This window comes from Triturus cristatus, chromosome 3_2 (genome assembly GCF_964204655.1).
Source record: "Triturus cristatus chromosome 3_2, aTriCri1.1, whole genome shotgun sequence".
In the NCBI taxonomy this organism is placed as follows: domain Eukaryota; kingdom Metazoa; phylum Chordata; class Amphibia; order Caudata; family Salamandridae; genus Triturus; species Triturus cristatus.
In genome coordinates this window covers 1122133389-1122156927 of record NC_140584.1, presented here as the reverse complement: position 1 = coordinate 1122156927, position 23539 = coordinate 1122133389, and positions in this window count along the sequence as shown.

The following is a 23539-nucleotide window of genomic DNA, read 5'->3' as shown; positions in this document are numbered from 1 at the left end:
CCCGACCAGGGGTTTCAGGATTCGTGAACAAGGTGGGCACAGTGGGGTCAGATGAGGAGCTGGGCTCCCAACCAGATGCTTCACTTTGGACGATTGGGTGGCGACAGAAAGGGGTTTCAACGCCCTCAGCACTCTCCCCTCGCCTGTCAACCTCTCTGCGGGTGTCCGGGGAAAGTGACTCTTCTGTGCTGGGCTCACCTTGAGTCGGCTGACCTTCCTCCTGGTCCAGTTGCTCCCTTGGCAATGGGAGAGGAACTCGCTTAAGATGGAAGATATGGATCCAGTGCTGCTTTCCTTCGACTTTCACCGCTGTTCGCGTGGCCAGGAGCACCTGGTATGGCCGGGACCAGCGCGGATCCAAACTCGATTTCCGTTGGTAGTTTCGGACCAGGACCCACTGTCCTGGTTCTACGCCGTGTCCAGGACCCTCCGGCAGGGGCTGCAGTGTGGCAGATATCTGTTGATGAATGGAACGAAGATCTTTAGTCAGAGCATACAAGTAATCAGTCAACATAGGATATTCAATGTCCCTGAAAGATTTGGGCCGGGGTACTCCCCATACGTTGGCAGGTCTGCCGAAAATGACTTCGTAAGGGGAGATACCGCTCCATGAATGGGGAGTAGTTCTTACAGACAACAGGGCCAGGGGGAGGAGATCGGGCCATTTTAATCCCGTCGTGTCCTGAAGCTTAGCCAATCGCAGTTTTAAAATTCCATTATATTTTTCAACTAGACCCGCTGACTGGGGATGTCGAGCGGCATGAAACTTCTGCCGGATGGACAGGCCCTTGCATACATACTTAACTAAGTTAGCATTAAAGTGGGTCCCATTGTCACTCCAAATTACCCGTGGCAATCCATATCGAGGAAAGAACTCTTTTACCAGAGCTTTCGCAGTTGCCAAGGCAGTGTTCTCCTTCGTGGGGTACGCCTCTACCCATTTGCTAAAGGTACAAATCACCACCAACACGTATTTCAGATTGTTAACTCGCTCTAGCTGTATGTAATCCATTTGGAGTACTTCGAAAGGCAAGGTGGGCGGTGCAAAACTACCTGCTAGGACGGGGATACTAACCCCAGGATTATGTTGGAGACAAATTATACAATGCTGGACCAAGTTCCTAGCTGTCTTGGGGATATTGACATTATACCAAACAGAATCCAATATGGCACAGATGGCCTGAACTCCTACATGCGAAGGTCCGTGTGCCATAGTTACCACCACATTTACAAAAGCGTTCGGCAGTAACCATCTACACCTCTCTGACAGATCGGTCCAACACCCATTCTCATCAAGCCTCCCCACTTGCTCCTGCCAGTATGTCAGTTCTTCCGGGGTCACCTCTTTCTGCAGCTCTTTCACACTATCTATGGTGTTATTAAAAACCTCTGCTTCTATCATTCTTGTTACTACAAGCATGGAAGTGGTGTCAGACCGGGCCGTTTCCTTCGCGATCTGGTCTGCAAAGAAATTTCCCCTCCCCACGTCATCAGTGATAACTTTGTGTGCACTGCATTTGACTATAGCCAGGGTCTTGGGTAATGTTAATGCGGCTAATAACCGTTCAACTAGTGGTCCATTCTTTATTCTCTCACCATGGGATGTCAGGAATCCTCTTTCCGCCCACAACCTCCCAAAGCTGTGCGCTACACCGAACGCGTACTAACTGTCGGTGTAGACGTTCAGCCTGATACCTTTTCCTAGTTCGCAAGCCCTGAATAATGCAACCAATTCGGCTGCCTGGGCCGACCGGTATGGTATCTTCGCCGCCTCAACTACCGTTTGTAGAGTAGTGATCGCATAAGCCGCAGCTGTCTTACCATCCGGTAATCTGAAGCATGACCCATCTACATACAACTCCCCTTGGGCATCAGATAGTGGGGTGTCAGTCAGGTCTATCCGACCCTTGGTTTCTTCTTCAGTTCGAAAGATACAATCATGTGTGTCTTGTCCACCGCCTTCTGAGGGGAGGGGTAACAACGTGGCAGGATTCAAATTAACACATCGTTTGATCGTTATGTGAGGTGCAAACAGGGTCAATTCGTAACCTGTAAGACGAGCACTAGTTAAGTGCTGCGTCTGCGTCCTGTTTAATAATACGTCCACAGCATGAGGCACCATCACTGTCAGGTCCGTATTCAGGACTAGCCCTTCCGATTGTCTGATTGCTATGGCAACTGCCGCTACAGCCCTCAGACAACTGGGAAGTGCTCTGGCGACATTGTCCAAAACCGCTGAGAAATATGCACAAGGCCTTTGCTTACCACCAAAGTCTTGTGTCAACACTGAAAGAGAACAACCGTCCACCTCATGCACGTAGAGCACAAAAGGCTTCCGGTAGTCAGGGGTGCCAAGCACAGGAGCAGAGCAAAGAGCAGTTTTCAGAGCGGAAAAAGCATTCTGGCATTCGTCAGTCCATGGTAAAGGTTCATGCACATCCTTCGTAGTGAGATACAGGAAAGGTTTAGTCAAGAGAGAATAGTTAGCAATCCATTGGCGACAGTAGGAGGTTATGCCAAGCAAAGCGCGGACATCACGTTGCGTGCGGGGGACAGGCATGTTAGTTATGGTTGCGATACGCTCAGAAGTCAACCGTCTTCCCTCCTTCGACAGGAGATGACCGAGATAGGTCACCTCCGGTCGACAATATTGAAATTTAGAAAGTGACACCTTGTTACCGTGGGTGGCCAGATGTCGCAGCAGGGTTACCGTGGCGTCGCGACAACCCTGTTCTGTATCAGAAGCCACAAGGAGGTCGTCAACATACTGCAATAAGACATTACCTGGCGGCAATTGCAAAGAGTCCAGTACCTTTTTCAGGGCTTGGCTATATATGCTCGGACTTTCGGTGTACCCCTGGGGGGCGCGACAGAATCTAAAGCTGCGGCCTCCTAATGAGAAACCGAACAAATGTCTACTATCTGGATGAATGGGAATACTAAAGAACGCATTCTTTAAATCAATCACCGAGAAAAATGTGGCAGTGGGAGGAATCATCGTTAAGATGGAATTAATGTCCGGCACCACAGGATACTGGGGTACCACAATTTTATTGATTTCTCGTAGGTCAATCACAAATCGATAGGTATTAGCATAATCAGGGGACTGGGGTAAAGGGGCTCATTTAAGAATCGGGAGAATCGGACTGTTGCAGGTATTGGACGCCGTTTCTTCCACCACCCCTGTTTTAATCAGGTCGGAAATAATGGCCAGTAAGGCACGTTCACCTTCGGGGGCTATTTTGTATTGCGGAATCCTTGGCAATCGAGCATTCTGTTTTAAAGTGATGGACACCGGTGGAATTGGTAAGTACCCCACATCAGTGTCCCCCAGGGCCCAAAGGTTCCTCGGGAGTGTCGCAAGCTCAGGGGGTAAGGAGTCAGTTTTTGCAAAACATTGAATGGAGGGGACAGAGGGATTCCTAATGGTTAGGTAAACTCCATCGGGGGAGCAAAAGATGCGTGCATGTAATCTTTTTAGTATATCCATACCCAGGAGATTTTCCCCACACTGGGAGGTGAGGAGGAAAGGTGATGCAATCGTTACTGGTCCCACAGTAAGGGAAAGTGGTTTTGAAATAGGGCTTACCACTGGAGTTCCAGAGAACCCCACGGACACATTAGTCTGGCCAGACAGAGCAGCCCCCGGGACCAAGGCACGTGAAACAGAACTGTTCATAGCCCCTGTGTCAACCAAAAACTTACCTGATGCCTCCAGCAATTGTGCATGGACATAAGGTCCAGCCTGATCTATCGGGATTGACACATGCCCCTTACTCTGCCCTTGGCTATCCTATGCTTGAGTGTACCCAATGTCTCCCTCCGTCACACGTCCGTCATGGTAATATTGTTTACCCTGACTCTGATCGAAATAATTCTGACTGCTCTCACCTCGTACCGCCTGTTCTTGTCTTGTGTATCCACCTCAATGTCCACTTACTCTACCCCTTCCACGTCCCCTAGAAGCAGTGTTCTGTTCATGCAATAACGGGCATTGAGCTCTCCAATGCCCCTCCTCCTTGCAGAAAGCACATTGATTTATGCCGAGATCCGTTCGCCCAGTCGGGTGCACGGGCCCCGCCCCTCTCGGAACGAAATTCTGTACCCCTCTCCCCCTTCCTCTACCTCTCTCCACCTGCTGTAACAATACTCGTGTTTTCAGATCCTTTGACTTTCTTTCTGTCTTATCCTTGCTCTCATTTTCCCTGTGTTCATAATACTGAGCCATGCTTAATATCGTGGAAGGCGTGGTGGTCGTCCAGGTACTCTCGGCTGCCTGTAGCCTAGCCGATACCTCGGGTAGCAAATTTGTTACAAATCTATTAACAAATAAACGTACACCCCCCTCCGTAGCCAGGTCCTGCCCACTGAAATCAATGAATACTCCCTCAAACCTTGTGAAGAAATCAGATACACTCTCCTCCTTCTTTTGTTTACAGGCCGTCAGCTTGTCCCAATCTACCTTTCTGGGCGGGATCAAGGAATGCATATATGTTATTATTTTTTCAGGTAGAGCCAATATCTCAGGTCGGGGCTTATTCCCCGGCTTGCGATCTCTATCCCAGTTTCTCAGTTGGTCCCATGTCCCACCAAACTCCGTGACATGGTCCTGGTCATGTACCTGGCGCCAAATATCTGTCAAGACTTCCAGAACCATAGCCAGCATTAGATCAGTGCCAGCAAAAACTCAACGGTCATTAAAGCAGGGCTCCAAATATCCATGTTGGCGAAGGCAGCATAGAGTCACCACGTTGTTCCTGCGGCGCTGTGTACAGAACCTGAAGAAGCGAGTATCCCAACATGGCCGCCGAAGGGGATTACAAACAGCGAGGAGTGAGCGCTCTAGTCTTCGAGAGCGCGCGAGCAGCTGTGGAGATGAAGCGCACAGCCGCTCTGGAATCTGCGCACTTCAACTGACCTCTTCACCGGAGTCACAGCGCGGCTCTGAGTGAAGTTCTTGTTCTAGGGGATTCCTGTCAGCGCTTCTGTTTTGGTTGTTCTTATCGCATGCGCAACGTGGGATTCTGGCAAGTGACTTTAATTGAAGAATTCGTAGTATGTATTTAGTTGGTGCCACTTCACGAAATTCTAGTTAGTTATCTCTGGTATCAGAATTGGGGTCAGTACTCCTTCACAGTTCAGTCAGTTCAATAGGACAATATTAGTTTACTCATAGCTAGGTTTTAAGTCATTTAGTGTCTACTTCAAAGTTCATTCCTTGAGTCGGGACTTACTCCATTACTATTCCTCAAGAGTGTTGTCAGACCATTCTCCATTATTCCTTCGCTTGACTCTTGTGAGGATAAACAGAACATTGCCTGTCATCAATCACCTCCTGGGGCTTGTACAGATTATACTGAGGGTAAGAGACTTCGTCTGTTATTTTCCAATTAATTCACAGCAATTGTCCAGAGTGTTTCTTGAGTTCTTTTTCAGAGGTAGTGGGCATAGGAATCAGTGTCGACTCCAGTGTTACTTGAAGCTTCTGACAGATTGAAGTGCCAACCTTTCACTCGAGTCGACATGGCTGAGGGATTTGATATGAACTCCTTGGCGGGAATCCTAGAAGGGTTACAGGCCCAACTTACACGTTCCACAGAAGAGAATAGAGTCCTGAGGGATGAGGTAAAAAGGTCCCAACAAGAAACTCGTCACGTTCAACAGAAATTAGAGGAACTCTTAGCGGGAACAACTCCTTTACCTAGCTTCAACTCCTCTCAGAACTCTGGTGCAGAAGTGGCCACGCAAGTAATTCATTCAGTGGCACCTATTGTCCCCTTAGCCAACCCAGAACGCTTTAGCGGGGACCCCCATAAGGCCCAGATTTTCCTGACCCAATGTTCTCTACATTTCTTGTGCAGATCAGTAGTGTTCAAAGAGGATCAAGCCAAGGTCGCATTCATGTTGTCTTACTTGAGCGGCGACGCCGCAGCCTGGTCTATGCCGTTGGTCTCTCGAAACGACGCAGCTTTGTACGATTTCAATCGTTTCAAGAAAGAATTTCTACGAATATTCGACAGAAGAACGGCCAATCAAGCCACCGACAACGAACTCCTAGACCTTAAGCAAGGCAATCGAGAATTGGTAGCATATATAGCTCAGTTCAACAAACTAATCGTCGAGACAGATTGGCCCGACAGTAAACGTGCGGCGATATTCTATCGTGGTCTCAAAGATGAAATAAAAGATGCATTGGCGCAGATCCCGAAACGTCCTCAGGAAATCTCAGAACTTATTGATTTAGTTCTTCAAATCGAGCATCGATTGTTTGAAAGAAGGTCAGAAAAGAAGCGAGACTACAAGTCGTTTGTGCCACGCCTAGACCGTATGAGACCCGAACCCTCAAAACCTGATACGGGTACCGGAGAGGAACCAATGCAAATAGGTTCCATCAGGGGCCCTCTCTCTCAAGAAGAAAAAGATAAAAGGCGAGCAAATCAGTTGTGTTTGTATTGTGGTACCTCTGGACATTTTGTGAGGGAGTGTCCGAAGAGAAACAAGAGTAACCAGGGGTTAAAAGATCGATCCCACCAGTAACAGGAGTTGCCCTGGTGGGATGTTCCGAACAGTCAACTCATGAACCTCAGCAACTGATTAACACATTGCAGTCAGCGGCCCCCCATCTTACAGTATTTTTTACAGTCAAATTCGGAACCCAGAATTTGGAAGAAGTCTCAGTCATGATTGATTCGGGGGCCACTGGGAACTTCTGTGACCTGAAATATGCGCAAGAAATGGGCATAAAGGCGATCAAGAAGAAGAATCTCGAAGTCGTAAAGGCAGTCGACGGCTCCAATTTGACTTCAGGACCCATAGTAGAAGAAACAGAGACCTTAGAATTGGAAGGGTTGCAGGGTCATCGAGAATTTATTAGATTTAACCTCATAGACGCACCCCAGTTCCAGCTGATTTTAGGGTTACCATGGTTGACCACGCATAACCCGATTATTGATTGGGAGAGGAGAACAGTCAAGATGAACTCGGAATTTTGTCAGAGGAATTGTTTTACTAAGAACTCAGAAGAGTGCGAGGGATCGCCGGCTACGGAGTTGGCCAAGTTGTCGCTCCACATCTGCACTGTTAGCGCAGTGGAAATACCAAAAGAATACCAAGATTTGGCGAGTGTGTTCGACAAAAGGAATGCTGAGAAATTACCACCACACAGAAGCTATGATTGCAAGATCGAATTGGAAGCCGGTGCCAACCTGCCCTGCAGTCGAGTTTACGCACTCACTGAAAAGGAGAACATCTACCTCAAAGAGTATTTGGAAGAGTTTACCAGGATGGGATTCATAAGGCCATCACAGTCTCCAGTTTCGTCTCCGCTTTTCTTCCGGCCAAAGAAGGATGGGACTCTCCGCACGTGTATCGATTACAGAGCCTTGAACCAAGTTACAGTGAAAAATCGGTACCCATTGCCACTAATCAATCAACTATTGGATCAAGTCAAAGGAGCAAAGATTTACACCAAGCTTGACCTGCGTGGAGCTTACCATTTGGTGAGAGTGGCCGAGGGTGATGAATGGAAAACAGCCTTTCGGACCAAGTATGGGTTGTTTGAGTATCAAGTGATGCCTTATGGGTTGAGCAATGCCCCAGCAGCATTTCAAAACTTCGTTAATGATGTTCTGAGAGAATTCTTGGACCGAGTGGCTGTCGTCTATATTGATGACATATTGATTTTTTCCGACAACATGGAAGATCATGTCAAGCATGTGCGAGCTATACTCCAGAAGCTTTTGGATAACCACTTGTACGTGAAATTGGAGAAGTGTTCTTTTCATGCCGAGAAGGTGGAGTTCTTGGGATTCATGTTGTCCGCAGCTGGGGTCGAGATGGATAATTCAAAGGTCCGTGCCATTCAGGAGTGGTCATCGCCAGGAAGTGTGAAGGAAATCCAAAGTTTTATTGGTTTTGCCAATTTTTACCGGAGGTTCATTCCTAATTTCTCGTCTAAGGTCACTCCCATCACTCACCTGCTAAAGAAGGGACAAAAATTTGTGTGGACTGCAACTGCAGAACAAGCCTTCCAGGACTTGAAGACGGCCTTCATTAGCGCCCCCATTCTAATGCACCCTGATCCGGAACAAGCCTTTTTCGTTGAAACTGATGCATCAGACTTCGCAACCGGAGGAATTTTGTCACAGAGGAACAAAACGACGGGATAACTGCATCCGGTGGCCTACCGGTCCAGGAAGCTGTCGGACACGGAGCGCAATTACTCCATCGCCGACAAGGAATTACTGGCTGTTCGAGAAGCATTCCAAGATTGGCGACACTACTTACTGGGGGCCAAGCATACTGTCACTGTGTTTACAGACCATCGCAACCTCCAATTCCTAAAGTCTGCTAAAACACTTTCGCCACGTCAATTGAGATGGTCCTTGTACTTCTCAGAATTTGACTTCGTGATCACGTACAAACCAGGTGCGAAAAACGGGAAGGCCGATGCTCTTTCGCGCATGAACCCAACAGCCGATGAGAAACCTTCAGTCGAAGAACCCATAGTTCCATTGAAACAAATAATCGGAGCCATGCAAATGAAAGAATTCGATGAACAAATTCAGCAAGTCTGCTCAGAAGAGGATCTTCGTAAGTGGGCCGAGGCAGATGGTAAAAGAAACCTTGTCGAAGGACTCCCATATCATGAAGGCAAGCTATATCTTCCAACCAGAAAACTCCAAGAAGAGGCTTTGAGAGGTTGTCACGATGATCGGATGGCAGGCCACAAAGGGGTCAAGAAGACCGAAGAACTGGTCCGGCGACACTTTTGGTGGCCAGATCTGGCAGCCCAAGTAAGACAATATGTTTCGACCTGTGAAATCTGCATCAAAGGGAAGCCCAGTCGTCAGGCCCCGCAAGGGTTATTGCAACCCTTACCTAACGCACCCTACCCCTGGCACACCGTGACATTAGATTTAATAGTGGATCTGCCCTCTAGTCAAGGTAACACAGTGATTTTGGTGGTGGTGGACTCATTTTCCAAAATGGGACATTTCATTCCTTTCAAGACTGTACCCACAGCTTCGCAATTAGTACAGACATTCAACCAACACATCATTCGGGCACACGGAATTCCACAAGTAATCATTTCAGATAGGGGGTCACAGTTCATGTCGAAATTTTGGAAGACCTTTATGCACAACTTAGGCATAGATGCACGTTATTCAACTAGTTATCACCCCGAGACAGACGGTCAGACCGAGAGGTTGAACCAGGAGCTAGAACAATATTTACGCCTCTATCTGTTAGAGCAGGATGTTGAATGGTCCGAATTACTGTGGACTGCAGAATTCGCATACAATAACGCAACTCATGATTCCACAGGGTTCACTCCATTTTACTTGAACACAGGCAGACATCCAGCTATCACACTGGGGAAACAGATTGGGGAGGTCCCTGCCGTGGCTAGAGTAATGGAAGAGCTACAGAGCTCTTACAAAAGAGCTTTGAGCAATTTAATCAAGGCCAAACAATCCTATAAAAAGCAGGCAGACAAAAAGAGGACAAGGCCCACAGTTTAAAAAAGGTGACCAGGTGTGGCTATCCACAAGACATTTGAGATTAAAGGGTAATCGGAAGTTTCAGCCTAGATTCATAGGGCCATTTAAAATTCAGAAGATCATAAATCCTGTAGTGGCGAAGTTACAATTACCAAAGTCATTGAAAATTCATCCGACCTTCCATGTTTCCCTTCTGAAGAAAAGTCCAGACAAGGTCAGGTTAAAAAACTCTCCACCCGCCATAGTGGTAGAATCGAGCGAAGAATACGAAGTCAGCAGAATCTTAGATTCCAAGGTGGCGAGAAACAAACTGTATTACTTGATAGAGTGGAAGGGGTACGGACCTGAGGAGAGGTCGTGGGAACCAGCAGTCCATGTAAATGCCCCACGACTAGTTGAAGCCTTTCATCAGGCACACCCCAACAAGCCCGCTGTGGAAGGACCATTCTTGAAAGGGGGTACTGTCAAGACTTCCAGAACCATAGCCAGCATTAGATCAGTGCCAGCAAAAACTCAACGGTCATTAAAGCAGGGCTCCAAATATCCATGTTGGCGAAGGCAGCATAGAGTCACCACGTTGTTCCTGCGGCGCTGTGTACAGAACCTGAAGAAGCGAGTATCCCAACATGGCCGCCGAAGGGGATTACAAACAGCGAGGAGTGAGCGCTCTAGTCTTCGAGAGCGCGCGAGCAGCTGTGGAGATGAAGCGCACAGCCGCTCTGGAATCTGCGCACTTCAACTGACCTCTTCACCGGAGTCACAGCGCGGCTCTGAGTGAAGTTCTTGTTCTAGGGGATTCCTGTCAGCGCTTCTGTTTTGGTTGTTCTTATCGCATGCGCAACGTGGGATTCTGGCAAGTGACTTTAATTGAAGAATTCGTAGTATGTATTTAGTTGGTGCCACTTCACGAAATTCTAGTTAGTTATCTCTGGTATCAGAATTGGGGTCAGTACTCCTTCACAGTTCAGTCAGTTCAATAGGACAATATTAGTTTACTCATAGCTAGGTTTTAAGTCATTTAGTGTCTACTTCAAAGTTCATTCCTTGAGTCGGGACTTACTCCATTACTATTCCTCAAGAGTGTTGTCAGACCATTCTCCATTATTCCTTCGCTTGACTCTTGTGAGGATAAACAGAACATTGCCTGTCATCAATCACCTCCTGGGGCTTGTACAGATTATACTGAGGGTAAGAGACTTCGTCTGTTATTTTCCAATTAATTCACAGCAATTGTCCAGAGTGTTTCTTGAGTTCTTTTTCAGAGGTAGTGGGCATAGGAATCAGTGTCGACTCCAGTGTTACTTGAAGCTTCTGACAATATCCACCGGTATTAGTAGGGCGAAGAATAATTCAATATCCGCCAACGTCATTACTGCTGACGAGGCGGCTTCGGTCAGTTCTTTATAATAGGCAGTGGGGTTTTTTCTAGGATCAGGCAACTGGCTTTTCAAGGATAATACCTCACTCCGCTTCCAAGGGGTATAGACCCATTGTTCCTGGAACCGGGCATCTATTCCCGGACGGGTAATGACACCGTGGTCATCCACCACTGCGGCCACTTCTGGGTGGAAGATAGGGTGTACCTCCCGCATAGGGAATTGGGAGGATCCGGCGGGAAGGGCGGACTGCAGACGAGTTCTATAAGAAACCAAAGTCTGCACCTTCCCATACACGTCTTCAGGTGTCAGTCGGGATTTGTGAATCTGATCAAGGATATCATACAATATGGCCGGAGCTTTCCCTTCCTGGTGTACCTGTTCCCATACAGAGATGAGACGGTTAGCCATATGTTCCAGGGCATGCTGTTGCATTACCGGTTCGTAGTCTCTCATGGTACTCCAGATATCAGCAAGGGTATAAATAGAATGTCGCATCCACTGGGATGCTTGTGTGGCAATAGCTGCCCTTTCTTCTGTTCCCAAAGCAGAACGAGTGAACAACCTCCTCCCCTCCGCCAGACTGGTCGGATGTACCGGAGTAGTCACAGCTGCTACTGGTGTTGTGCTAGCGGAGGAGGAGGGTAGAACAGAAGGGGAAGACGTTGACCCCGTCGGCAGCTGAGGGGTCCCGGCTGCAGCTGTCGAAAATAAATTAGGTAACAGGGCTATAACGTCGGACACAGATGCCGACAACTGGGAGAGGTTTGGCAGGGAGGGAGAGGTAGTATTGGCCGGGGGAGCCGAAGCCGAGGCCCCCAGGGACGTATCTGGGGTCGGAGCCGAGGCTCTTGTCACCTCGGGGTATAGTCTCTGGGGCACATAAGGGGGCGGTGGCCTGGTGTCCAACAGATCCTCTATTTCATCTTCCGCATTCGGGCGGGTCACATAACTTTTATCAACTTTTAGTCTGAATTCGCGATTCATGCAATCCAATCCTTTCTCTACTCTTTCTCGGTCATAGGCCATAGCCTTCTGAGTAACATTCTGTCCTGCCTTGGCTCTAGCTACTTTCTCTTCCCTTATTCGCCGTTGTTTAGCCTCCTTCTGCCATGCAATTAGAGCATCGAACATGGCTTGCCTGCTCCGCCTAGAAAACAATTGTTCCTGTAGGAACGCAATTTTCTTTTCATCAAACGAACCAGTCTTGGGCCACCGTAATTCTTCATTACCCTTAGTATACTTATGCCACAGAGTGCAAAACAATAAAGGAGAGATTCCATGCTTGACATACATAAAATGGCTCGGACTGCCTTCCGGTGGGGCGGGTTGGCTCTCAGCTAACCTGGAGTCACTTGTGCGGCAGCAGCAGCCAAAACAATTCAATTTACTGAAACAGGACATTTTGGTTAGTTTTTAGACATGTACACATAAAACAACAATCAGACACAACATACAATCAATATCCGAGAACCAAGCCCGTCGACTCTGGTTCACGATCCAGGTTTCAAACTGCACGCGGGGATTCCGGTCACCCTCCTGGCTCACCACTAAGACCGACCCCTCTCCAACAAGGACTTGCCTCGTCGGGAGTATGGCCTGTGGCTACCCAGTCCAGGTCACAGGTCCTTCCACGTGCAGTCCGTCTATATTCCTCCGGCGCGCTATTTCTAATCAATCCAATATCATCAGTACGTACTTCGAATCAGATCACTGTAATGCGAACCTAATCAAACCAGACACCACTCTCCGGTGCGTGTCTTCGAATCAACGAACCGCTGTCCAGCGCGAGCTTCAAACAAATGCAACCAGTGCTCAAGTCAAGACAAATGCATCATTCTCAACGAATGCTCTTAAAATCAATCAAACAGCACACCGTCCTCGATGCGTGCTTCAACAAAACATAATGCACCGTTACAACGCGTGCGTCAAATCAAATCAAATCAATCTATACTCACCGGGTGCACCCAGATACGAATGTTCATTCTCCGCTGCCAACTCCTCCTGACCAACTTAGTCCATTTTCTGGGTTAAGCCCGTAGGACCCCGGTGAAGGGTGACTAGCAGCAGGGGACGTACCGAAAAGTCGCGCAGGGTGGGAGAAATCCTCAGGCTCCTTCTCCCGTTGACCGGTCAGGACGCCCCCAATCCCACCACCCGAATACGGGGGGGTTGACCCTGTCACGGGGTCCCTTCGTGGTCGCCAACTGTTGTGTTCAAATAATTATTCCAAGGGCCACACTTACCATTGACCCGCAATATCCATTAAATAAGGAGCAGTTGGCAACGTGGAAGGTTCAAACGTTTATTATCATCATAGATCTCTATATAGAGGAGCCTCGTCGATCCTCACCCATCAGGTGCGCCGAGGAAGACTGCCGGCTCCTTGACAGTAACAAACTTTTATACATTTATCAGCACAGCAGACAAAACCTTATATGTGGAAAAGTACCAGTTAGTCCTGGCGCCCCTAATGAGCTCATGCCTATTTCTAGTTTCGGTTACACATACAAAGGGTTACTATCTTTACAGAGAAGGTCGGAAGGGTGACTCCCTTCTCGTCCCAGGTCTGGAGGAATTCGCTTGATACTCCCTTTTAGCAGATGTGACCTTGCTTCTCAGCAACTCTGTCTGTCTCCTAATTATTACCGTGAAAAGGAAAGGCAGATGGTGTGTAAGAGGACCACGTGACTCCTAAGAGCAAGAGCCGCAATCCAAGATGGAGGCAGTTTGGTTCTCGGCCCTTTTGTCATGCTAAACGTAACGGGGATTTCGATCCTTCCAATGCACCGTGGCTAAGCATACCGTCATTAGATATACTGCGCTAATCATACCATAATGACCTGATTACCTCAGAGCTGTAGTTTTCTGCTGCTCGAGTAGATTTTTACTCGAGCTGCAGCTTTCTCAACGCGAACTGGTAGTTTCTCATCGCGATGAGAAACCTGACCTCTTCGTGTTGGGAATCTCGCCGGGAGGTTTATTTTCCATGCTCGCGATCGCCAACTTGATGTTGATGATCGAGAACAAGGAAAAAGTCTCACCGGGATGTCATTTTGCTTGCTCGCGGTCGCCATCTTGACGTTGAGGACCGCGAGCAAGCAAAAAATGACCGCAGCACTACGCAAGACTACGCTACGCGTGTTCGCACTGTGCTACGTGCAATTCGCGTAGTGCAAAGTAGCGCGAACTTCGCAAACTACACGAGCGTAGTGCTTTGCCCAGGCCTACTTTATACACCATCCCTTCAGGCACCACTAAAAGACCTACATGTAAAAAATTTAATAAAATTCCATACACAATGGATAATTCCTCAAAAACATGCTTATACCCTTTGCAAGCTCTGTCTTCTGATTTTCATTTAGTCCAGTCCTGTTGAATGCCTTTCTTTACCTCACTCATTTCCTTGCGTGCTTCCATCAATTCCTCATGCAACATAGCACCCTCTGAGTGACTTTCAACAGTGTACACCACATTCTCTTCATCATTACATACCTCTCCTTCTTCCTCATCGCGCTCACAGATATAGAAATAAAAAACAAATAACGTGTACCAGAATATGGTTTGCATATCACTGATGCACAGAACTGCACAAATTTAGATGACACCAAAATATGGAGGCACAACAAAGAGTAGCGATTGCTGTGCAGTGTGCACATCATCGATAAATTAACTGTAATTCCATTTAGCATGTGCTCATATGCACGATTATTTGGCAATACCTCAATCCAAAATGGCACTTAAATATTGTGAGGGGTGTTTACACTTATGTCTGAATCCAACATGGCATCATGTAACATTCCTCATGTCGGGCGATGGGTCAATAGGCTCATGCAGCCTGGAGTGTGTGAAACTCAGCTCTCGGATTTTTTATAAAAATGCACAGTACCTTGCACTAATGGGATCCCGAATATGGGTCCCCAAGTTCAAGGTTGCTTCTTCCTTGGAAAAGACCAACTGCTAGAAATCGCCTAATTGCTCGAGTTGAGCAAGTGTCGGAATCACGCATGGCACCTCCTCTGTCCTGCTGTATGTCTGGAACACTCAACACCAATAGAAATGTGGTTTCAGGTAAATGTTTATATAGGATTCATAAAATATTACAGCAGTACCATAAAATATATGCAGCAACAGCCACCTCCTAGTCCAACTGTCACCCACAACATTCCTTGAGCATCATTCTATAAACATGGCCACCTTACATTCCATACCATATTAAGACCCAATCGCATATTGTGTTAGTTGAGGCCTGTCATACCCAATGCCCCAAGAAGATCTGCCTTTGGTGTCTAAAGGAGGCACATTAGGATCAGCCGAGTTGAAGAACCTAAGGTTCATCGACGAGTTTTGAGTAATTTGAGGTGACGCCACGGCGGAAAGTAAGTGCATCTGGTCATAGTTTGAAATTGGGACAAACCTGTTAAATGTCAGAATGGAATTACTGAGTATCTGCAAAGTGGGTGAACATGGCTTAGGTTTGGAGAAATAGCCCAATGGAAGAGCCTCACATGTAGCTGGTGTGGCCCCAGCAAAGCTTAGCCCATTTAAAATATCTGTAGCCACTCTTTTGTCTCTAAAGTTAATTATCATGGTGATATTGAAAAATGTCTCCCCACAGGCAGCGCTAGGCAAGAGGATAGCAACCAATTGGACAATAAAGTGGTCCACAAGGCAAATTGCGGACTAAGAGGTCTTGTACTACTTCATCATCATATCAACCTTGTTAGCTGTGTCCCTTGGGTGGGTAATACTCCCATTCCTGATGCCTTAGATTGTGTTGCAATTAACTTTAGAGACAAAAGAGTGGCTACAGATATTTTAAATGGGCTAGGCTTTGCTGGGGCCACAAAGCTACATGTGAGGCTCTTCCATTGGGATATTTCTCCAAATTGTGTCAGAGTCAGGGGTGGACCACGTGCCCAAGGCATAGCTACTACCCGCTTTGCTATTAACAGCCCCATATCTACCAAATGACTTATATCTTTGCTTAAGTGCTTGGAAAAACCTAGAAGTGCCAGCAGGGGGTCTGGTGCCAGGGGATCTTCGGTTATGGCACTAAGTTTTTGAAAAATTGAAGTCCAGAAGTTCGCTTTTGAGAGGTATAACTAAGCTAAATGTAGAAATCCTGCTGACTCTTCACCGCACCTCTAACCTGGCCTTAGTGTAATGATTCTTACAATGCTCTTGTACCATGCTGTAGATAAATGAGACGATCTTGCACTGAGACTCTGAATGTAGTTTTAGGGAGAAAGGGGCAACTTACAGTGGCTCCATCAATTCCTCACCCAACATCTTGTGAAGCGCTTGTCGGGCTCTAAAAAAGTGGAACAACTTAAGACGGGAAATATCCTACTTTTCTGAGGTTAAGTCTTCCCAGTCCTGTCAGTGAATAGGTCGCCTATTCTAGAGATATCCAGGCTAATTAAGGCGCGCACCACTTCTGGTTCCATAAGTGTCAGGAGCCAAGCACACCATTCAATCGTTGTTAGCGGGTAATACAGAATAGAGTCAGCTTGTCTTTTTATTAAATTGTGCCAAGCATGCATGGTGGCATTAATCAAGTCTAAGGTACCGGTACACCTCACCGGAGCGCGGAACAGGCGCTGTTGCTAACCCTTCTATGTTTTGATGGGGAGGGGAGGATTGCTGGTGGAGCCAGTAGAAAGCATGCAAGCTCTGTGCCACCCGATAGTAGAGCTCCACATCTGGGGAGCCAAGCCCACCCATGGAATATGGGAGAGTGAGGACTTCCCACCTGATACGAGGTTGCTTATCTGCCCAATCTAACTTAACCTGCAGAGACTTGATATGTTTAAAAAATGGGCAGGAAGAACCATTGGTATATTTAAAAACAAAAAGAAGAATCTGGGTAACACTACCATCTTCATCAGGGATATACGTCCCCGAAGCGACAGTGGCAGCCGCACCTATCTATTCATATCTTCTTCTAATTTGACAATCGCTCTGCCGTAATTCTCTGAAAATACCGTCTCCGAGCATGTGTGTACTTGACTCCACAAGTATCGCACATGGTCTGTAGACCAGGTCAGCGGGAACTCTAGATCTAATGGTTCCATGACTGATGTGAGGGGAAAATAGGAGATTGAGACCAATTGATTTTAAGCCCCGATAATTCACCAAATCTTACAGCCTCCCTTAAAACTTGGGAGAGGTTAGCCGCCGGGTCGCTTATGTATAGTAGAGTGTCATCTGTGTAGGTTGAGATTATTAAAGTATAGTTGGGGAAATTAAGCCCTCTATGTCTATGGTATTCTCTTAGGGCACAAGCCAATGGTTCCGCCAGCAGCGCATAAAGTAGTGGGGATAGCAGCCATCTATGACAGGTGCCTCTGGAAATCGTGATAGAAGAAGTTACGATGTTCCCACTCTCACCCTACCGTAGAAGAATTGTAGAGAACTTCCACCAGCTGAATTAAGAGGTCACCTATACCCATATGTCTTAGCACTAGCATCATATAGTTCCACTTTTAGGAGATTGGCATCTACTGCATAGTTGCCCCCAACGTTTTGCTGATGTTTTTACTGTTTTATGACTCTAGCCAGGCTGTGGCCCTGCCATCCAGGACCCCAGCCTATCTGCTTCCTCTCTAAACTGATGTGAGTACCCTAGGTACATACCAATTGGATACTGAGGTCACCCTGTGAGCCCCTTGTAGATGGTACCCTAGAGGCCCAGGGCAAGGGACCCTCAGAGGCATACCAGGGGCTGCAGCACTTATTGTGCCATCCCTGGGACAGCCATACAAACTGACACCACCAGACCACTACTGAAGTCTGGGTAAGGTGGTGCTTGCACCCCTTACAGGGATATAGGTAGCGTGTATCCCCCCTAATACAACACATATATACTCATAAGTCACCCCTATGGCAGGCCTTGCTAATCCTACAAGGCAGGGTGCTGGGATATGTGCGAGGGGGACCCCCTACATGAGTAGGGCCCCTCTGCAACTTTCGTTACCCTAGGTTTGAGGTTGTTTGTAGTGCAGCCAGACCATGAACTCCTAAGTACATTATAATCAATCGTGGTAAAATGATAACTTGGGAATGGCTGCACCAAACCATGTCGTGTTAGGTGTCAAACAGCTTGGAAAACGACCCCCCCCCCACCAGTCCTGGCAGCGGGGGTAGCATTCCACCCTTCTAGAGGGTCGACATGGCAAAAGCGGTTGATTTATTAAACCAACTTAAAAGAGCACACGAAATGGAGGCTACCAGCCACCCACACGATTCTGGCTGCCTGTTGCTGGGCAGAACTCCAGTCAAGGCCACTGGACAATAGGGATCCTGTTGCAGGGAGGTGTCTTCACCTCCCCAGACAGACTTTGTGGATTAGAACTGAGTGGGTGCACTTTAGGATTCCTTTCAGAGTTGCACGTAGGGTCATTTGGTGCCTACTTCTGCATACACCGCTTCAAACCGGTTCAGAGGCATCCTGCCCCTGAACTGGCGTGAAGGAGGACAAAGGGAAGTGGGTGTAGCCACCCTTTCCCGCCTCACCGCCCATTGGTGGACTCATGAGTGACCCTTCCCCTTTCTTTACAATAAAGGTAGGCCCCTGAGACTTTAGATTACACTTGGACCTGCAAAATACTACAGAATCCTTGACCTTCGACTTGCTGCTGCCCAGCTCACAGAAGAAACCTCCCTTGGGGTAAAGGAGTTACCCCCCTGCTTGGCAGGCACCTAAGCTCTGTAACTGACCCGGTTGGCACTCCGCAAGAAATGTGCATGCGCGGGCGTCCGCGCATGCGCATTTGTGTGAAGAAGTTAGAAACGAGGAAGAGGGAGCCCCGGGGACGCCGCGCTTAAGGTAAGTTTCTTTATTTTAATTTATTTTACATTGCCGATATGATTTAAAAGGAGGGCGGGCGGGAGGCGGGCTTTCACGTAGTGGGGCTACGCGAAGTGCGCGAGTGGGCGTAGATTTGGGCACACTACGCGCTGCTTCACGTAGCCCCACTACGCCCACTATGCCCACCCTTACCAGCGATCCTCTGTGCTATAGGCACTGTCTCCAGAACTGTTGTGTTTGTTATACAATTTTTTTAGTATATGGTTTGGTCCCCCTGTGGGGCCCAGTGTTTAATTGTGCTATTTATTGTCATTTAAAGTGATTGATCTGTGTAACTTTGGCCTCTAGACTCATAAGGATTCTAGAGAGATTATTCTAAGAATAAATACATATGTTTTGCATATAGACTGGATTAGAACTGGGTGGGTGCACTTTAGGATTCCTTTCAGAGTTGAACGTTGCCTACTTCTACAAACACCGCTTCAAACCGGTTCAGGGGCATCCTGCCCCTGAACTGGCGCAAAGGTGGACAAAAGGAAGTGGGAGTAGCCACCCTTTCCCACCTCACCGCCCATTGGTGGACTCAGGCATGACCCTTCCCCTTTCTTTACAATAAAGGTAGGCCCTTGGCCCCTGAGACTTTAGATTACACTTGGACCTGCAAAATACTACAGAATCCTTGACCTTCGACCTGCTGCTGCCGAGCTCACAGAAGAAATCTCCCTTGGGGTAAAGGAGTTACCCCCCTGCTTGGCAGGCACCTAAGCTCTGTAACTGACCCGGTTGGCACTCCGCTGCTCCTATGGACAACGAAGACTTCTGCCATGACTGAGGTGGGTTTTCAGGCATCCCAGAGGCCAGTGAGTGTGCTCAGTAAAGCTGAGTCCCGTGGATCCCGTGGGTGCCGCAATACCCGACACCTCGACAAACCTTCGCCATCTTGCACTGCGCCCACCCCTTGTGTTCCACGAGGCTGTGCATTGGGCTACTGTTAGCCCCACCAACAAGCATCATCTGTGCCAAAGCTTGAGGCCCCAGCTCAACCGAGCATGCCGTGGGCCTTGCTTGAAGCAGACCGCTCCACCGCCTTTTACAATCCCTTGTCTCTTGACTCGTGGGCCCTCTGAAGGACTCATCTTCAATTCCAAGGGCTCTCCTGGGTGCTCCAGGCCTGCTCTTCCATCTCCTAGCCAGAGAACCCTCTCAGACCTCGCTGGTCTGCACCTGAGCTGTTTCCTACATCTTGCGTGGATTGTGGCTGCCACTGCTTGTCTGCTCCTAACCCGACTTCAATGCCACAGCGACCTTCAGCATTCGTGGGACAGCCCTCCTCCAGCAGCTGGCCTTCCTTGACACCTCCTGGACCGCGGGGCTACAGAATCCAGCTCCTCGACTTCGATCTTGAAGCACCCGACATTGGTGGGCTCTCAATCCTGTGGCCCCTGGTCACTGGCTAGTGACCCAGACTCTGTCCCCTCTGCTTTCAGGTCCTTCTCTTCATCCTCCAGCTCTTCTTTCTTCACTGACTCGACGCACCTTCTTGTTTGCAGCAGTTATTCCACTTATCCCATTGAAAAGAAGAAAGCGACCCGACACCAAAAACGACCTATGCACCCAGCTTCCCTGGGGCAGGTAACACTGGTACTTCGGTACATTTGTGGGTGTTGGTCCTCCAAGACCTTAAGTTTATTGTCTTGACTTTGTACTGTTGCTTGAAGTGCCTCTAAACCTTTATTTTCTAAACGCGACATTTCCCATAGTCTTTAACGGGGGTTTACGTTTTAGTTGACGCACTGCATGTGCATCCCCTAGGTCCCCTTCCTCACTACCTTGGGTGGTTCTAAAGGGGCCCAGCGATCCTCTGTGCTATAGGCACTGTCTCCAGAACTGTCGTGTTTGTTATACCATTTTATTAGTATATGGTTTGGTCCCCCTGTGGGGCCCAGTTTTTAATTGTGCTATTTATTGTCATTTAAAGTGATTGATCTGTGTAACTTTGGCCTCTAGACTAGACATAAGGATTCTAGAGGGATTATTATAGGAATAAATACATATGTTTTGCACATAGACTTGTGTGGAATACTATTTCATTTGGTCATTCAAGAGGTTGTCTATGGTAAAACAATAGGCTTAACACTCCGTCAAGACTTAGCATGAAGGCTGCTCTCCACAGCTACCATTAGAATATCTTTCTTTAAAGGTTGTCTTTAAACCTTCCATCAATAACAGATACATGGACTGGTGGACACTAAGAACTAGTGACCAGCATAAATCAGGCTACTCAACTGAATCAAAAGCCTTTTCGGCATCTAAAAAAATCACAGCTGCTTAATCTCTGGCTTAATATGTTGAATGGCTCATAATACTGTGCGTAGGTTATGTGTTAATGTACCCCCGGGGATAAACCCTGCCTGTTCAGTAGGGGTGGGCGGAATTTGCGAAATTCACTTTTGCAAATTATCGCAAAAATGTTAAAAATCTCCGCAAACACGCGGAAATATCGCGAAGATACGGAAGTTTTTTTTCCCGCCCGTTCGCGGTATTTTACTGCGTGGTCGCGGCTCGCCAACTTACCCATGCGGTTGCTCATGGGCGCGGCCATCTTGTTTTCACTTGTCTCGCGGTGCATGATCGCGAGAATAAAGACGTGATCGCGCGACGAATGACGTTACTGCGGGAGCGAACTGTCGCGAGACAGCGCAAATGGCTACCAACAATCCAACATCTCGTGGAGAACGTGACCGGATCGGGAAAACTTGTCTGCGAACACGGGGATTCAGGTAAGGCGACCGCGTGCACGCGAGAATGTATTATTTTACAGCGCGAGCAAGCAAAAAATTTCCGGTAAAATGCGGTTTGCAGAAATTTTGACATTTTCACACTCTCCGCGGAACGCGAAAATGTCATATTATCGCAATTTCCGCAAGCGGAACGGAATTTTAGCCCAGGCCTACTGTTCAGGACAAACCAAAGGGGGGCTAATCTGTTTTACGAGGTCAACATATTTAAAGAGATTCTGGTGGCCCCTTCGAAAAAAGAAGAGAAGGAATATGAGGGAATGAAAAAGTGTTCCAACTGTGTACACTGTAACAACGTGACCACTGGAAATATTTTACATCATCCACAAAGAGGAGAATCTGTGATATTGTTTCATGATTCAGATTGTAATTCTAACAAACTAATTTACTATATAAAACACCCATGTGGAAAGTTATATGTAGGAAAAACAGAACGTAAACTTAAAATAAGCATATCTGAGCACAAAAGTACAATTAGGACCCAGAACAAAAACAGCCACACATTGGATGGAGGCGAGGCATAGTATAGCTCAACTACAGTTTGCAGTCATTGAGAGAGTTGTTCAACATGTAGATATGGATCTAACCAGATCCTTGCTCCAAAGGGAGACACATTGGATAAGACGTCTGGATACCCTAGATCCTAAGGGTATGAATGATAAAATTGATTATTCATGTTTTTTATAAATGAAATAATGTCTTAAGATGCATTATGGTACTATACTAGGTTATGCATACATGTACGTATAAGTCTTAACGTGACAATGGTTATGTTGTTTAATTTTCTTTTGATCACTTTTTTTGCTTTTTATTTTTCACATTCACATTCAATTATGCGGTTTCGTATGATGATAGGTTTTGTGACTTTTTGTTTTTATATAGGATGTTTCTGTTCTCAAGGTGTTTTGTAGTATTGGCTCTAGGTTCCTAAATTGTTGATTTAAACTGGGAAGTACTTCTAAGATGGTGACTACATTTGAAATTAGGTTTTGAGTCCATTGTCTATATCGCGTGCGTCATCAGCTTCCGGGTTTCATGAGGTTTAAGCATCGAGAGTAGTGGGGAGCCACTATGAGCAGGTTTAACGTTCCAGCAACAGTGCTTGATATTTCCCGTACATCGTGAAACTTTGCCTCTGAGAAGGTGAGAGAAATGTTTAAGTGGAGCAGGCTTTTAAGACATTGTAGTTCGTAGGGAGCATTCTTTACAGTAGTCTGTTTTTTTACAGGTCATACAAATTGCTACTGCGGTGTTTTCACGGAGAAGGATTAGTTTCTAGAGGTACGAGGATTATGTATTGAGCATGAATGGGTCAACAAATTTTGGGAGTGTAAACTAAGGTGTTTCATTGTCATTCAATTTGCAGACTTGGTTAGCAGGTGATTCAGTTTTCATTTGTACGTATAAGTGCGAAGGTTTCATGTTGGTGATGGGCACTTGGTGTTTCACTGGCATTTTTTCATTCTTTTTCTTTTTCTTTTTATCGTATAGACCATGTTGTTACGCAATGTATTTAAGACTTTCACTGTTACTCGAGAAAAGTCAGTTCATGTATTTCCCTGTATGAATAGATGCCCACATATTTGCTGTTTGTTTAAAAAGGAAATGAATTGTTAAAAATTCTAAAATCACTTTATCTGTATAAACTTATAGAGAATCAAGGCCCCTGAAGAAGGGCTAATTCAGGCCCGAAATGCATTGGGCAATTTTTGACAAATTAGGAATGAATTTCTGGATTCATCACAGTTCTTGAAGAGATTTATGTTCATGGAAAGAAATGAATAATTTTATGTTATAAAACATTTTTTCAGTTATTGAAAAAGGACATTTCAGTGTTATGTTCATTGGGTATAAATTCTTTATGTTTCTTTTTGCATAAAATGTTAAAAGTATTGTTAAAAATTGAGGATTAAGGGTGAAATAAGTTTGGTGGTAAACTACCACAGCAACAGTCCGCACAGGTTGAATCCAAGAGGTTCAAGGTATGTTGGGCTAAACTGTTCACCAAAACTTTGGCAAATAATTTAGTATTAATGTGTAGTAGGGACA